At 35.7% G+C, this 7004-nt stretch overlaps 1 long non-coding RNA gene across 10 annotated transcripts; it reads left to right on the top strand.

Annotated features, from left to right (window-relative positions):
* Positions 1 to 1123: 1123 nt before the first annotated feature.
* On the top strand, positions 1124 to 5454 carry LOC130960155 (uncharacterized). Of its 10 annotated transcripts, none has more exons than XR_009079016.1 (7): positions 1124 to 1633; positions 2333 to 2482; positions 2585 to 2639; positions 3206 to 3901; positions 4002 to 4171; positions 4644 to 4759; positions 4932 to 5454. It is a non-coding gene; the product is annotated as an uncharacterized LOC130960155 (long non-coding RNA). The 10 variants fall into 10 exon arrangements; XR_009079014.1 differs by having other exon boundaries at positions 2305 to 2482; positions 3249 to 3901; XR_009079015.1 differs by having other exon boundaries at positions 1125 to 1633; positions 3249 to 3901.
* Positions 5455 to 7004: the final 1550 nt, after the last annotated feature.

Genomic DNA, 7004 nt, shown 5'->3' with positions numbered 1-7004 from the left:
GTGATATCTTGGACAAAGAACAAGTGGAATTGAATGGAAGAACAATAGTAATTGCATTAATACTCGAGGTACAGCAGAGCTCCACACCTTAATCTATGGTGTGTAGAAACTCCACCGTTGAAAATACATAAGAACAAGGTCTAGGCATGGCCGAATGGCCAGCCTCCCAAAGGTCTAAGATAGCATAAAACGAAGATAGCTACCCAAAAGTCTCTCTCAATACAATAGTAAAAGGTCCTACTTATAGAAAACTAGTACATAGATGAGTAAATGACATAAAAATCCACTTCCGGGCCCACTTGGTGTGTGCTTGGGCTGAGCAATGAAGCTTTTTCGTGTAGAGACTCTCCTTGGAGTTAAACGCCAGCTTTAGTGCCAGTTTGGGCGTTTAACTCCCAATTAGGTGCCAGTTCCGGCGTTTAACGCTGAAATTTCTTGAGGTGACTTTGAACGCCGGTTTGGGCCATCAAATCTTGGGCAAAGTATGGACTATTATATATTGCTGGAAAGCCCAGGATGTCTACTTTCCAACGCCGTTGAGAGCGCGCCAATTGGGCTTCTGTAGCTCCAGAAAATCCACTTCGAGTGCAGGGAGGTCAGAATCCAACAGCATCTGCAGTCCTTTTGAGTCTCTGGATCAGATTTTTGCTCAGGTCCCTCAATTTCAGCCAGAAAATACCTGAAATCACAGAAAAACACACAAACTCATAGTAAAGTCCAGAAAAGTGAATTTTAACTAAAAACTAATAAAAATATACTAAAAACTAACTAGATCATACTAAAAATATACTAAAAACAATGCCAAAAAGCATACAAATTATCCGCTCATCACCACACTTTTTTTGCCACGCTTTTTAAAAGAAATTGGCACGCTTTTATGAGGGTGGCCACTTATTTGAAATTTGGCCACGTTTTTTTATTGCCACGCTTGAAAAGCGTGGTCATAGAGAGAAATTGACACTCTTTTGAAGCGTGGCAAAATGGTTTCGTTATCGTTACATTTTTAAAAGCGTGGCCGTTTCCTCTAAATCCTTTGGCACGCCACAAAGTTCAAAAAAAAAAAAGTTTCCATCCGTCTTTCTTCGAAACAAACAGTTTTACACAACAACCCCCTAACAACACTTCTTCCTTTCTTCGAAACACACCCTCTTCTTTGAAACAATGCCTTGAAAAATGAAAAGTGAAAACCCTAACACAGAGCTCATCACCCTGACGGCAGCGGCGCTCTTCACCTAACATAGAGTTCATCGTCGGTGCCCTCACTCTCTCCCCCAATAACACTCGTTGGTCAACCTCGTTCTAGCCCTCTCTAGCAACCCCTCCGTAGGTGCCACCTCTGCTGGTGTTCCCTGCGTCGGCACACCTTCTGTCTCTCCTGTAAACACCTATCCCTCCTTCAGCGGTGACTCACTCTGGTAAGGCCTCCTTCGGCGCTCACTCTCTATCGCAAACCCTCCGTCGACGCTCACTCTCTCTCGCAAACCCTCAATCGTTGCTCCTCCCACCATGGTTTAGCACCCACCGCGTTTCCGTCTCCCTCTCTAAAGTTGTCACGCCGCCGTCTCCCTCTCCATCACTCGTCACACCTCCGTCAGCCACGTTCAGCGTTCGCAGCGCCGTGGTAAATTATCTGGTAAAAATTTTTTTTGATCTGATTATTTGTTTTTGAATTTGATTTTTTGTTTTGATTTCTTGGTTCTTCACTTTTTTTATTTTTCTAAATTTCTATTTTTTGTTCTAATATGATATTTGGTTTAGTGATTTTTTTCTAAACTTCTTGACATTTGGTTCTATTCTGCTGCAGCTGTGGTAGTGCTCAACTACTGCTTTGCCTGCTCTGTTATTCTAGTTTTTCTACATTAACTATCAGTAGATTAATTTTTTCATACTTTAAGCATTCACGGTTAGGGTTTTGATTTTGTTTAATTTTTGTTGATTGATATTGATGGTTTGAGTTAATTGTTCCTTTGCTATGTGTGTGGTTTAAGATCTGAGTTGTTGTACGTTTTTATGAAAGAGGACTAAAACTTGTTAAATGAAGTAAACTTTGTGTTTAGATTTGTTCTTGCCCCAAGAAACTCTGCTTGTTGAATGCGCACAAAATTCTTAGGCAAGCTGCTGAAATTTTTGAAGGAATAGGAATAATTAATATTGCAACTCAATGTTTTTCAGATTTGGGGGATCATGAAAAAGCTGGTAGAAATTTGAAGTTTAGCATCTATATCTATGTTTGTCATCTGTTATTAGTTACTTTCTCAACATTTTTTCCTCTTCTCTTTTTCTCAACTCTTTTCTTGTAACAAGTAACAACCAACAATGGCTTCAATGGCAGCGTCTTCTTCTAGCACCTTCTATACCAACCTCAAGTTTTGCACCAAACCCAACAATAACAAAGCTTTTTCTTTGTCACAAGAATAATAATAATAATCATATATCATGAAGACAACATCAATAACAACATCAACATCAACTTGAACTGAAGGTACACTTTGCTATTTTCTATTTGCTAAAGATATGAAACTATTGAATTTAATTACCCATTTTCTGAAATTTCTGAATTTGAAACCTTTTTACTATTTTGAAGGGAACTCATTGAGAAGCAGTAAAATTGCAATCATTGGTGCTATCTTCAATTTCAAGTAACCCATTCTCTATGTTTTTCCCCCCTGTTTATCATTGTCACCATTGAAAGTTGTTCAATTTTTTTATATTATAATTGTTTTCATGCAAATTTGGAATATCTTAATTTAAGATTTTATGTTTTTCTTTATTTTATCTTTGTACAGTGGAAAAAAACTTGATTATCTTGGAGCCCAGAAAAATCTTTTATCTTTAGCTTTGTATTTAGTTCTCTTTCTCTCTGACACACACATTCCATATTTTGTTATTGTTATTTTCATTGCATTGTCTAACATTGCATAGTTAGCATAAACTAATTTCAATAAAAAAAATTGAAGAATTGGTCTTTCCTAGTAGTTTCTAAACAATTAATGTTTATATCATTATTGCTTTATTTAGATGAATAGGGAAGATGTACCTATCTCCTATGAACATTCAGCTTAATCTAACTGCAAAATGGTGGTGGCTATCAAGGAGAAATTATTTTTTTTGGGTTTTTAAAATTATCTTGGCTTATTGTTCTAACATGTAATGACAATCAATGTTTAATTTGTTTATTCTTTGATTACTGATAAATGATTTTAAGTCCATCATGCAGGCGTAATTTGATGAATTTGATTATAAACCAGGTCCTGTGCTAGAAAGGCAGCTTGTGCCCTGGGTTTGTTATGCACCCAAGTGAGGTTAAGTAGCTGGTTTTGGTCAAAGAATATGCTGGATTTATTGTGGAGTATATAAATGGCAATAATTTGACATACAGAAGGAAATGGTAGAGAGTGAATTTGATTCTGACAAGGGCAACTTTGCTAGGATCACTGGTGGCAACAGTGGAAGAGTAGGTTCTGTCTTTGGCAGAGAGCCTTCATTTTCACGCTGGTGTGATGAGGACGAAGAAGTCCACTTGAATCGGGAATTAGGAAATACAAGGAATGATCTTGTGGATGAAGACCCTGGTTTTGAATTATCGTTTCATCAGGAGCTACAAAGAGGACCTTTAGAAAGGGAGAGACTGTTTCACCTAAAGTTTTAGCATAGCATTTGTATGGTGCTAGTAACATGGATGAAGATTCAATTTATTGGAGAGTAAATGCATCTGAGAAGCATGGGCCTTTTGTTATTGAGAACAGGCCTACATGGGGACTGACTCATGTTGACTCTTCCATGTACTTGGAAGATCATGGATCTTTGGCGAAAAGCTCCCGCAATCCTATTACTGTGGGATATATTTTAAAGACCTTTTTTTCATTCTTATTTGGTACACATTCAGTCTATGTTTGACCCTGTAAGTTTTTTCTTGATACAAGTGGTCATCACATGCATAGATACACTATGTAAGGTTATTTACGGTTTGTATTTTCTTGTTTTTTTACTAATTTGAACAGGTACAATAAAACTCTATTAGGAGCTGATATGGGGAAGTTCCCAACTCCTTATATGATGAATACTTTCCACTTCATAATGCAAGGTGTCTTATCAAGGATTATCATCTGGTGCTGGTCTCATAAATTTCAAACTGGTGTTGTCATGTCTTGGAGGGATTACTTTTTGAAAGGTAGCCTTTGAACTCTGCTATCTCATTATCGCTATTGTTCTCTGCTCTGGTTATGCTGATTGGGTATTCCATATTAAAACTTCTAGGTACATTTTTTATTTTTGGTCATTAAGTTTGTGTTATTGACTGTTATAGTTCATTGCTCTTTGTGGTAGTTGTTATTCTGACTCGGAAAATACTAACAAAATGTATAGTTACAACACTACTTGGGATATTTGAAGGCATGCCACTTTTTATTATAGTTACCCCCCTCTTTTTGTGTTTAGATTTGTTCTTGCCCCAAGAAACTCTGCTTGTGATAAGTCCTTTTAATTAATAACTCTGCTTGGCGACAATGTGTTTTGAAAGAGCAAGGGACTCCTACTGGGAGAAAAAGTTTACTATAAATAAAAATAAAAAAACCATAGAAATAAAATTAAATAAATTCAAAATACATATATAATAATGTTACTCTCGCTCTCATCTCATGTAGTGTGCTAAGTTATGATTGCCAGTGTTCTCATTATCAGTGGGTGAAATGGGAACTATGATTACCTTTGGTACAAGAGAGTCTTGTGAATTCTTCCATGATCGTATGAAGGGCAAAAGGTACTTCTATGATATACTTTTTTTAATTCTAATCATTATAAAATGTGAATTTGTAATTGGATTAACATATATATATATATATATATGTCACTAATTACTAATTGATTTGTCTTGTGATAAAAATTGCATACTATATTTATAGGTTTGGTAATTAAAAAGACTGAATTTATAGTGCAGTGATGAAGGTAAAGTCAGAAAAATTTTGAAGGTGGAACATAACTTTTACTCTTTGGGATCAAGACAAAGAAGGGGCCCCATGCATGCATACATGATATGATCACTGAACAGACTCAATTGCATTGCAAAAAAGAATAAAAAAGGCCATACAACATGTCCTATATATATGCTTGAGTAAAGACAAGTGAAAGAAAAGCAAATATATCACTGAAGATGCAGCAGGAGCACACAGTGGATGGTATCAACTATTCACCTAACTTCTCATCATTCTCAAGCTTTATAGTTTATATATACACTCTGAGCTACAGAAGTGTTATTGTTCATCTTTCCTTTACTTTATTTTGGAGTAGTGTGTAAAAATGTAACTCAACTATGTTACATACAAGAAATATGGTTATTAATGTATAGTAAAAATTGTCATCTTTTGTATTTGTTAATTGACATGCAAGCTAAGCATGGGGCAACAGTACAATCACCAATTAGTTGGTTAGTAGTTCATAATTATTATATGTAATTTATATATGTCTCTTTTGATTATATTTATGATTCGCACTATCAAAGCTTTTATGATTAAAATGCTTAAAATTTAATTCATGTTAAATTTTAATATAAAGAAATAAAAAGAAAAATGCTTACTTTTAAAATTCAGCCACGCTATTGGCATGCTTTGTAAGCGTACCCGTATTTCGTCATCAAAGTCATATATTTTTCTATTAGCATGCTTTAAAAACATAGTCATATCTAACCCTACAGGCATGCTTTATAAGGGTAGCCAAAACAAACAATCTGGGTATGCTTCAAAAGCGTGGCGATATCTATATTTTTCGGTACGCTTTTAAAGCGTAGCTATAAGATTATATATATGGTCATGCTTTTAAAGCGTGGCAAGAGATGAAAGTGTGCCAAAAAAGAAAGCGTGCCGATAGATCCATAAAAGCGTGGCGATAGAGCAACCAGTACGCTGGCAGATGTGACCCTTTTAAAAATGTGCCGAACAAAAAGCGTGGCCAAAAGCTATCGGCACGCTTTTTTGCACTTTTCAACACGCTTTAAAAGCGTGGGAGAACGCTTATTTTCTTGTAGTGATATGGAATTGTTTTATCCCTATGGATCCAAGTCACAATTAGTTGGCTATCCATATGCTGGATACTTATCTGATCCACATAAAGGGAGATGTCAAACAGGATACCTATTCACATATGGTGGTACAATTATATCATGGAGGCCCATGAAACAGACGATTGCGGCAACATCCTCTAATCATGCTGAAATACTAACGATACATGAAGCTAGTCACGAGTATTTTTGGTCCAGGAATTTGATCCAATATATTCTATCATCATGTGGATTGATTGATCATAAGATAGCTCCAACTGTCTTATTTGAAGATAATACATCATGCAATGCTCAACATAAGGGTGGATATATCAACGGTGATAGAACAAAGCATATTTCTCCCAAATTCTTCTTCACTCATGATCTTCAAAATTAAGGAACAATTGATGTCCAACAAATCCGCTCAAGTGATGATCTGGCAGACTTATTTACAAAGTCACTTCCAAAATCCTCCTATGAAAAATTGGTACACGAGACTGAGATGCGCCAATTTTGAGATATTAAATGATGTCGACAAGAGGGGGAGATTGTACTCGTTTTCCTTTAGTCATATTTTTTTATTGGATTTTTCTTGACAAGGTTTTTAATGAGGCAGTCCCCATCACAAAGGATATTCTACTCTTTTTCCTTCACTAAAGTTTTTCCCATTAGATTTTTCTTTAATAAGGTTTTAATGAGGCATAATCCTAAATGGTCATCCAAGGGAGATTGTTGTAATAAGAACAAATAAGGTGGATGGCCATCATTAATATGGGTAGTTGATTTTGTTTTCAAAACTGAATGGCTCAACTCCTCATGGCAAACATAAGTTAATGAAGTTGAAATTATAAACTTCAGACGCCTATAAATAGTGAAGTAATCTGAGGAACTATACACAGCAATAAAAACATTCCTTTCTCTTTCCTTTCTATTTCTCTCTTTAAGTTCTTAAGTCACAATATATATAATACTA

Source organism: Arachis stenosperma, chromosome 2 (assembly GCF_014773155.1).
Source record: "Arachis stenosperma cultivar V10309 chromosome 2, arast.V10309.gnm1.PFL2, whole genome shotgun sequence".
Classification (NCBI taxonomy): domain Eukaryota; kingdom Viridiplantae; phylum Streptophyta; class Magnoliopsida; order Fabales; family Fabaceae; genus Arachis; species Arachis stenosperma.
This window is presented reverse-complemented; position numbering and strand designations above follow the sequence as displayed.